Source organism: Centruroides sculpturatus, unplaced genomic scaffold, assembly GCF_000671375.1.
Source record: "Centruroides sculpturatus isolate CEXI.00-Female unplaced genomic scaffold, Cexi_2.0 scaffold912, whole genome shotgun sequence".
NCBI lineage: Eukaryota > Metazoa > Arthropoda > Arachnida > Scorpiones > Buthidae > Centruroides > Centruroides sculpturatus.
Genome location: NW_019385214.1, coordinates 68,186 through 79,510, shown reverse-complemented (window position 1 = coordinate 79,510; position 11,325 = coordinate 68,186). Strand labels below are relative to the sequence as shown.

Genomic DNA, 11,325 nt, shown 5'->3' with positions numbered 1-11,325 from the left:
CATACACTGTAATTTACTATGTGGAGAACACTCCTACAGTACAAAACTGAACAAAAACCATACCATAATGAGAGATGCGAGATTATCCTTAAATATTATCTTTGCAAGGCCAATATAGCTATTAAGATGTATTATTTTTAGATTGTATTCTCCTGAAGACGGATATATGGTTCTAAGAATATGTGGGATTTTTGTATTTGCTCTAATAAAATAGTTTAATGTTTTTTAAGAGGTAAATAATATAAAATTTTATATTATTTTATATGATCTCTAAAATGTTTAGAGATTTTTTTTAGAGATCATATAAAATAATATAAAATTTTACATTGTTTACCTCTTAAAAAACATTAAACTATTTTATTAGAGCAAATACAAAAATCCCACATATTCTTAGAACCATATATCCGTCTTCAGGAGAATACAATCTAAAAATAATACATCTTAATAGCTATATTGGCCTTGCAAAGATAATATTTAAGGATAATCTCGCATCTCTCATTATGGTATGGTTTTTGTTCAGTTTTGTACTGTAGCAATGTTAATGAGTACTACATTATATGATTGTATAGTAGAACTATGATTGTTACTTTTCTCATCTACGTATTTTTTGTTAGTTGCTTGTCTTTGACTATAGTTCTATTTGTTGTTTATTGTAAAATTTTTAAATTTTTTGTTACATTGGTTACTTGATTTAATGTGGTCCTTAGGGTTAAAAAAATTTGACTGTTTTTTATATGAAAAAACACATTGTAAGAAAGAACTCTTTCTGCTCTCTATATGAACAACCCATGTCATGTGGAAAAACACTGCTTATTAACTTACCATTCATCCTATTCAGAAATTCTTTACTGTTTGTTTTCTTCTGGCTTTTTTAACTAGCTTCTTGTGTATTTAGAAACATTAAAATGGTGTTTAAGAATTGGCAAATACAGAGTATGGATGGCTGGCAGATTATTGTAAATTTAACCAATCAATTCTGAATTGTGTTAACTGTTAATTTAACTCTGTAACCTACAGCAAGATAAAATAAAAGCAGCAGGATCTGAGAGACTAGATTGTAAATTGTACTACATAGATTATCTATATTGTTGGAGTGCATACTATTGAAATTCATTGTATCAAGTCCATCAATGTATATGAATAGTATGTAGTTTATTTTTATCACTTCAGCTCTTTAAATAGTGTATGGCTTTCTAGGTGGATGATAATATCACTGATTATGTCCAACTTTGCTAGGTCATTGTTGACATTATACTGTTTATTTTTGGATTATGTCTTCTGAAATTGAGTCTGTAAACCCAGAAATATTTGGGATTTTTATATTGGTTTAATAATATAAAATATTGCTTTATTAAAGTTTTGAAAGTAGTAGTATTTGTTNTGGCCGAAATTTTTCTCCACCCCGGCCGGCTAACACCCACGGTACGCCACTGCGCATCTGAACTTGTCTATCAAAAAATTGGCGCATGGTATGCAAAAGGTTGGCCACCCCTGGTTTATTCAATGATTTTTTTCTTTTATTTTCTTTACAGTAAGCTTTGTTCCTGGACTTGTGATTACCAAAATTAAATTTCTAGTTTAATACCAGTATGTAAATGGCTTAATTTCATTGACTCTTTGAGTACTGGTAATATTGAATTTGTGATATACGGGGTGATTGTGATTAAAGAATCTCTATTCATTGCTCTCTAGAGCAATGAATAGAGATTCTAAGCAGTCTAAATTCATACAAATCTGATATGGTGTATATCTTTTGAGATTTTGGGAGACTAATTAAAATGGACACTTTGTATATTCTATAAATTTCAGTACAAAATGATATTAAACAATAATGATAATTTTCAATTTTTTTTTAGAAATACTTTAGTATATCATTTTAACATAATTATTTTGTTATTTGTGATTACAATCATTATAGATGATAATTTGTTGAAGATTTTTTTTTTTTTTCACAAACTCACTTATAACAGATTTGTTTTATTATGGTTCTATAGTAGTAATTCATTATTTTCATCTGTTAGCATTATTCTGTATACAATAGTTTTTGGCTACTTTACTAAATCAATTGTTCTTCATTACTAGTTGCATCAATTTAATTATTACTGTCATCCATCTCTGTATATATTCCTTACTTCTAATGCATAAATGGACAGTTCTGTTTCAGATAACTATAGAATTCAATTGTGTTGTAGTGAGTTATTTTGTCTTATTGAAGTTTTTCATGTAAGCTGACTGGAATGAACTACTTGGTCTATTTTAAACAAAACAAAAAGAAAAAAATCCCGCAACAAATGTAACTTCCAGAAAAAACACTTAAAACTCTTTTATAAAAACTTTTTCAATAGTTTAATAATTATAAAATGGCAAAATGCTTAATTTCTTCATCCTAATGAGTTTTATAAAAAAAATTGTAAATGCTAATAATGAGTAAAAATGTCCTTAAGTTCAACCTACTTGAGATATAACACATGAGCTCCTCTGTCACCCCATCCCCGTAACCTTTAACCACCAAAATTTAATAGCATCAATTCTCCTAATAAACAAACCTTCCTGCAAAATTTCAGAAATTTTTGACAAAAAGCACAGGATTTAAGCTTCAAAGTGGGTGAACAAAATCCTGTTCCCCCACACGCACAAACACTCACATTCTCTCACACTTACAATAATATCCATACAAATAGAAAAAACTCCAAATTTTTTCTGTTTCTTGATAATTCAAGGTCCATTAAGTCCAAAAATGTAAAAATCTTTGTGGATTATTTTTTGACTGATACTTTCTTTCTGTTATATATAACAGAACAGGGAAAGTAAAAATTATTGGAATTACTGAAAAAGAAAATTGTTTCTCTAGCCAGGAGTCAAACTGATAATATTGATCTTGTAAAGATTTTTGTAGTTATAGTTATGGTTAGATTTAGTTTGTGCAGTGTGTCCTATGCTGAGAAATACAAAAAATAAAACATTCTGTTAATCTATGTAGAATTATTGATATAGATAATGTTTTTAATGATTCTCTCAAATTAATTTTTATAACTCATTAGTTTTTTTATAGGTTTAAAGTATTTTATTCAATATTTCTTACTGTCTGTTACTATATTCACATGGGCTATTAATAGAATACTAACTATAAAATATTAATTTGAGATTGAAATGAATCATTAAGTCAAAATTTCAAGGATTATACAGAATTTTACTAATGTTTATTTTGTAAAATAAAGTTACAGATTGATATATTGTACACATGCAACTATGTACTCATATTTTCCTCCTGCACCAGTTTTTGCAACTACATGTGCAAATACAGTCTTTTATATTTGAAATTATACATTATGTTCATTAAAGCATCTTGCTTGCTTACTCATCTTTGTTGTTACTTACTGGATATTATAGAAATTTTAATAATGGGTGGCTGGTCTTTGATCTATGATGTCTGTTGACATAATGCAGAAATTCTGAATTAATTTATCCATTAATACTGCATGACAGTGTGACTTTGTTCAAAACCTCTTCTTTGTTTAATTTTTCAATCTGTGCCAAAATCTCGGATAATTAATAATTAGCATACTTTTTATAGGCTATAATGTATTTCATGGGCTAATGGACTAGGTCAGTGGTGCGCAAACTATTTTCTTTTCCGACCCCCCCCCATTTTGTGTAAAATTTTGTTGCAACCCCTGGAGAGACAGTAAATGTGTTTTTTTATTGTCAACATGATTAAAGTAAAATTCTCTGTTTATGCCTTATTAGAGATCTGAATAAAACACATAAGTTTACTGGTATCTGATACTTGTTGAAGAAAAGCCTTATATTTATTATTATTAAATAAATTTCTTTGAATTTAGTGACCCAATAAATTTTCTTGCAACCCCTCGGGGGTCGTGACTCATGGTTTGCCCATCACTGGACTAGGTTACTATCTTGACTATGACAACTATATAGATCATTTTGATTTTCAGCATGACCTCACTTCAGTTCCATAAAATATCAGTTATTTCATTGAACAGAAAAATATTTTTAAGAGAATTGCTAATCAAATGAATAAATAGATTATATAGAATAAAATTACCTTCTCGATAACTGGATTGATGGCTAAGTACATCAAATAAACCAAATAAACAAAAGCTGCTTCTTGTAGAGATGCAGCTCTTGTGTAAGATTGAAAACATTTGTCGAATTTTACATTAAAATTATTTACTGGAAGGTAAAGGTTTTGTTTGATGTATTTATATAGAATAAATAGATAATTAGATTGTTCATTGTGTTGTTCATGTAATAAAAGTATAATTTTATTTTCTATACATATATTTTCAGAATACTTAATACTTGTAATTACTTTTTTTTATAGTTTAAAACCTCTTAAACAACCTTCTTAAATAAATCTCCAATATGTTATCACCTTTACAATTACTTAACATTTTCAATCCTATGTCTGGATCTTCATCAGGTCAACTGTTCTAGAATCAGAATGTTTCAAACATTGTCAAAAAAGTCGTGTTTTGTAAATAGCTATTTTTTTAAAATGTTAGATATATCAAATGCTTAAATTTGTTGCGTGACACCATCATCATAAAGTGTGGTACAAAATATTATGAGCATTTCAAATAGATACTTCTTGAAATATTATTTTAATATTATAAATGCTTCTGGTTATGGTTTTAAGTAATATCTGCCATGCATAGGACAAGTGTTTTTCTTGTTTGAAATTAATACTTCGTCCTTGTTTTTTGGCCTTATATATTTCTAGTGATTCCAAAACCTCTTAAGACGATTCTTTAGGAGGTTTTGAACTCCAGTCTGAGTGGAAGTATAGTCAATTGTGAGTAGAACTTTTTTTTTAATTGTTTAAAAATTTTGCTATCCATTTATTAGTGAATGTAAATATAGTATATTCTTCTAAGAGAAAAATATTGGTTATAATATACCAGATACTGTGTAGCAAGGTGTCATCGCATTAGTATTAGTGATATGAGGTTAAGATTTAGTCTGAATCTGTGATTCTCATTGATAGTTTAATTCAGAGCATAATTCTCTTTTCCTAATGTGTTGGTTGATCCCATTGCAAGGTATATTATTATGTAATGAACAGGACTTGAGACCACTGACACAGCTTATAATACACTAGTTTTTTTATATTAAATCAAATTGATTATAATTCATTTTATCAAGCAACAATGATAAGTATTTTGTTTTGATTGATACAATATTTTTATAATTATTTAGGAAAAATATATTGCTTTATTTTTAGAAATTATATAACTATGTATTTTTAATTAAAATTTTATTTACAGCACACAGATGTACAAAAAATGTAAAAGAAATTTCTACTTATGCATATAGCTTGTGAATAATTTNAAGAGAAGATGATGATTCACACTCCTTAACAATGTATATTGTATAATTTTCTTTGAATAAACATTATACATAAAATATTTGAGTATTTTTTTCGGCGTGGAATGCATTATCATATTTTACATTAATTTATATGGGCAAAATTGTTTCGCTTAATGAGTGTTTTGCATTACAAGTAAGATTTTGGAACAAATTATGCTTGTTAAGCAAGGTTCCACTGGTAATATAATTATTTAATAGTTTAGCAGTTTAATATTCAGTATTATAAATTACAAACTTTTATGATATTTTTAAAGCCTTTGTTAACTTTTACATTTTATGATATTGAATATTATTTTTTTAAAATTAACTTTGACCAGTCTATTCTTGTTATTTTGTTTAGCTAAATATATGGTAGTATACTATACATTGTTTATTCTTATGATGATATTTTTTAACAAAAATATGATGCAATTAATTTTTATTTTCTATTTAAACAAAAATAATGAAACACAATTGTTTTTCATTATATAGATATCTCTGAAAAATTATTTTATTCAAAGACATGTAATGTAACTCTTTTTCTAACCATACAGCCAAAACAAGGGTATATGAAAACTGCAGGAAATTTATCTGGTGATCAAATACTGAAAACTGGAGTATGTTCTTTTTGTATGAGACAACATTATAGGGTATGTTGTTAGTTTTTTTAGATAAAATTTATAAATGAATGATTTTTAAAAATTACTCAAAAGATCATTCAGAAACTAAGAGTTTGGTTTTTCATTCCAAAATATTGAAATAATTGATACAAACCACAGAAAATGCTTGGAATTATATTGAAAAATCACTATTGTTGCTTTCTGTAAGTTCCTGGCACAACGTGACTTGAATTCTTGGCATTAATGTAAATTTTTGCATATATATTAATAAGAAAAAAATTTCAGGAATTTATAGTATTTTTTTCCTATTCTTTGCTAGTTGAATATTGTTGATTGACAAGTTGTTTTGGATAATTTGTATTTGAAATTATTTTGACTTTGTTATAGATTTTTCTGTGGGATATAAATTGGACTATTAACTGGTTCTTCTGCACATATTAAACTTTTATTTTATAAAAATGATTTCTTTAATCAAGTTTTTGATATGATTCTTTATTTTCAATGCATTTATTCTGAACAACAGAAGAATAGTTTTAAAATAAACAGAAAATGTTCATTTTAAAATTATTCTTCTGTTGTTCAGAATAAATGCATTTAAAATGTCAGAAATGTTCTGTTTGTTATATAATTTTCTAAATCTTTGAGGTGATTTGTATTTTGTTTTTTTTTTTTATCATTCAATATACAATTATTTCTTTTTTGCATTATATTATTATTAATTGTACTTGCATCATTACTAGGTGTACTTTTTATATTGATTGATTTTATGCAGAAAAAAATCATCATCATTATGTAAGGTAAAAACTTTTATATCAGAATGGAAATGTTAAAAGTCATTTTTCTTGTCAGTCATGTATGTAGCCAATTGCACAGTGGGATAGCCAGATGTGAAAGATGGAGTGTTTGATAACTGACATATCCAGATAAAGACCACCCATGAAAAATTTCTGGGGGATCTGACCCAGATTTGGACTGAGGTCCCTCGGGGTGCTGATACATGCTTTAATCACCTTGGCCAACTGACTTTTATTGTTTGTGTAAAAGTATGTAAAAGTATAATTTAAAACTTACTTCATTTATAAATGGCAAATCCAAAATTTATTACCTTATAATAATTATTTTAATAATTCAATTAACTTGGGTAATATTTTAACTGGTGAGTCATCTTTAGCTAAACTGTTAAATCAGGAAAAAATGCAAGGTGTTACTTGGAATTAATTAGGTTTATTATTATCTAAATTATATTATATTTTCTACAAAGATAATTACTGATATATTTAATAACAGTAATAGTATCATTAACAGTAATAAATTGTACATTCTGTATTAATTATGTATTACTATTTTATGTAAGTTCCATCATATGATTTTCAACATAAAATTATTTCTGTTTACAGTTGAAGAAAATGATTATTGAAAGAAAAAGTGGATATTGTCCTCTTGATTTATTCAGTGGGTGTGTGTTAAATATGTTTTTTAAAATTGGAATAGATTATTTTTCATTTACATTGTGTATTTTCAGTATATAGATTTATTGAATTGGCAGATTTTTATTCAAAACTTAAAATCATTAAATGCCTTTATTTAAAATTTAGTATTTAACATTATAATTNACCTAATTTATATATAATTATATGTACAGACAATACTAAACTCAATTTACCCGCCTAAACTGTCCATAGCGTGGCGCTGGACAGCGGAAAGTAGTTCGGCTGCCCGATGACGTTTTACGTAATTATAGGAGTGTTTTTACTGTTGTTTATGGATACCGACACAATTTTTTCGCTGTCTTATAGGAATTGTAATTATAGGGACCCGTCTTATAGGGGGATCTACTGTACAAAGAAAAAGGTTTTCCACGATTTTGTATAGCACTGAAGAGGGGCTTAAAGATAAAATAAGCACGAAATGCATATGTAACCTGTATCTTCAATAAAGGATGTTCCTGACCTAAAGGCTGTAAGATAGTCTACTAGATTCTTGTACATTTTTTTTTTTTTTTTTATTAAAGAGACATATATATGTATATGAATAATTTGTTATTGGATTACTTTACTTTATAAATGTTAAAATTATCTTAGTGTATCTGTAATCAAATACTGTATGCAGTATATTCTATTACAGTACAGTTATTACAGTATATTCTATATACAGTGAAAACTGCTTAGGCGACCACCTGCATTTGACGGGCACCTGTCAAAACAGACAAAAATTTCTGATACTGAATAGTTTATCCATAGTCTTCGTATAAGTTACCTGTATTAAATGACCACCTGTGTAACGCAATTGCAGACATCGATTTTTGGTCTGAAACAACATACAACAACTGTAATAAGCGACAACTTCCGCAAATATATCTGTTCTAAACTATTGTTCAGCAATGTTTCTCCCCTCCTAATATAATGAATTAGTCTAAACTCTCGTTCGAATCCACTTTGTGCACTTCTCCCACTATTGAAATTAGGTGTTAGGTTAATGAATTAGTCTAGCAACAAAGGAAATTCATTTCAGTTTGTTCGAAATTGTTCGAAAAACGAAAGAAATGCAAAGTGTTGTCGTTAGAGGATTGTGTTAAAGTTATCACAACAGTAATTAGCAGCGAAGTTTAACTGTGGGTAAACAAAATTGATTTTACCGTAGACCTACAGTATTTTCCTTGGGGTATAAAATATTGTACAGGTACATGGTACAATTAATCGGCTGATCTCATCATTTGATAAAATTTATTTTTATTTATTTATTTTGAAGCTCCTATACAGTACATGTGCGATAAATAGTTTCTGTATCAACCTACCTTACTTCCAGGATAGTTTTAGAAAAATAATATCCAAGTAATTTTCGCATTCAAAATATTCAAAAAAACAATAAATGCATTAATGCAAAAATCAGTTTTACAGGCAACCTTCCTTTTTCGATTCTGCAAATGACAATCATGGAATGTAATGAAATCGTATAATGACAAAAAATAAAATCGTTTTATTATTAATTAATAATTTTTCTTATTGTACTGAAGAAAATATTAAAAAATACAGTATTTTTAAAGTTAAAATAAGATTAAAGTAACGAATACCAAAACCAAAGTGATGTAGAAATATGACGCGCTTGTATATCAATGGCGTAATACATGTAACTTAGGAGCAAACGAAAATGACCAAGTTGAATTAATTAAGTCAGAAAAAAGAAAGTGTGCATTATAATCGAGAAAATGCGACTATTGTATTAATCTTTAAAATATTGGTATTAAATCTGTCTTATAAAATCACGACGACTCCTGTAAATCGAGTTATCCGATAAGAATAAAATACAATACCAATCGTTGAAAAAATTCGCTTATTTGTGCTCACCTCGAGTTTTGCTTAGTAGAAATGGCTAAAAAGTGCACAAAATACATATAGAAATATGGTATTACAGCACCACCTGTATTGAACGACCACCTGTCTAAAAGACCACTTTTTGAAGAAACCATGGGTGGTCACCATAGACAGGTTTTATGTATATTTACAATGTTGGATTGAGTTTCTACTAAAGTAACCAATCAGATCTTCTCTTACTTTGAAATTATATTTTGGATTCTGATTCTATTAAAATGGATTAGATTTTAAATTCCTAAACTTTTTAAAAGTTGANAATCATTCCACTCAAGCATTTCATGATTGTTATTCACGCTAATTTAGTTTTATATATATTTATATAAATAAAACTAAACATGATAACCAACATTAAAAACTTGAATGGAAGCAATTTTGTATATAGTATGTAGTAAATTTAATTGATATTTTTCTACTTGCTAATAATGTGCTGTTGAAATGATTTAAAGCAAAATTTGATTAGTTATATTAACTAATTATACACAGATTTAAAAACTATGACTATTAAAAAATTATTAAACAGGTTAAAGTTAGTTTAAAAAATGTTTTTGTCTGTATAATCATTTAAAGCAGTGCTTCTCAAAGTTTTTTGGATCACCACTTCCTTGGTTGTGATTGTTCTAATGCCCCCTGTTCTGTGTACACAGAGTCCTCCTATCATGACTAATGCCCTCCAGGGGCAATATTTCCTACTCAGAGAAGCATTTATAACTCTAGTATGGTTAAAAATTTGGACTTAGAAAACTGGCAGTCAACTTCAGTTAATGGGTCTCAGGTAACTATTTTATTCAGGTTAAATGTGTATTCCCTCTTCATTTTAATCCCATTTGACTGTTAGCTTCTGGTTTATCAGTGATCCATATGACAAACTGTAACAATATGGTAGAGGGTTACTACCAAACAGTGTAAAGCTACAGTAGTGGCCAAAAGTAGAGCTTGACATATGTTTTAAAAATGCAATGTCTATTTTGTTTGCCATCTACTACATAATATTGTGATAGTTGAAAAGAGCACAAAAAAGAAGAGTCAAAATACTCAATTGAATCAAACAGATTTTATTTTAAATTTGATTTACCAAAGAAAAAACAAAGGTTTTTATATTTTATACCGTGACAAAAGTAGAGCTACTAAAGGAAGTATGCAGATTTGTCCAGTATTTTTAGGACAAAATATTAGTTTTTGTTGGTGTAACCAGAGCTTCTGATCACTGCATCACATCTACATTCCATTGAATAACCTAAGTTGTGTGAGGAATACAATTTTCAAAAGATGTCAAACAAAGAATGGTAGAAATGCATTTGAAGGAAAAAAAATCTTTACTGAAATTGGTAAAATTTTTAATATGCATAAAACTGTTGTCGCAAAAGTGGAGAAGTGTTTTCAAATATATGGGACCATTGTTTCTGCCAAAAAGTCAGATAGACCAACAAAACACCACCACAGTTGGATTGTTTGATCAGATGTACGAATGCAGCCAACCTTTGTTTGACTGCTTGAACATGAAGTAGGTAACCCAGATATAAGCTTAAGGACTCTACGAAGACATTTGACTAGTTTTTGGATTACATGAGAGATGACCAGCAAAGAAACCACTTATCTCTGCAAAAAACAAAGTCGAGATTAGAGTTTGCATGTAGAACACATCATTTGGACCAAACAAAAATGGTTTAAGGTGTTATGGAGTGATGAATCTAAATTCAGTGTCTTCTCTAGTGATGATATACGATATGTCAGACGACCAGTGAACATGAGATATGACCCAAAATACATAGTTCCTATAATAAAGCATGGTGGTGGCTGCTTAATGGTATGGGGATTTTTCTCTGCAAAGAGAATTGGTCCAATTCATAGAATTTATGGAATAATGGATCAAACCGTTTATCATAACATATTGCAGAATCAAATACTTCCTCATGCATGTCGTTTAATGCCAAGGAAATGGATCTTCCAACTGGACAACGACCCAA

The 11,325-nt window shown here is 28.4% G+C and overlaps 1 long non-coding RNA gene across 1 annotated transcript in view; it reads left to right on the top strand.

The window, feature by feature from the left end:
- The window catches only part of LOC111636259, a 19,198-nt gene extending 13,867 nt beyond the window's left edge, over positions 1-5,331 (top strand). The window contains exon 3 of the long non-coding RNA XR_002758508.1: positions 5,289-5,331. This is a non-coding gene — a long non-coding RNA (uncharacterized LOC111636259). The remainder of the gene's footprint in view (positions 1-5,288) is intronic.
- The last annotated feature ends 5,994 nt before the right edge of the window (positions 5,332-11,325 follow it).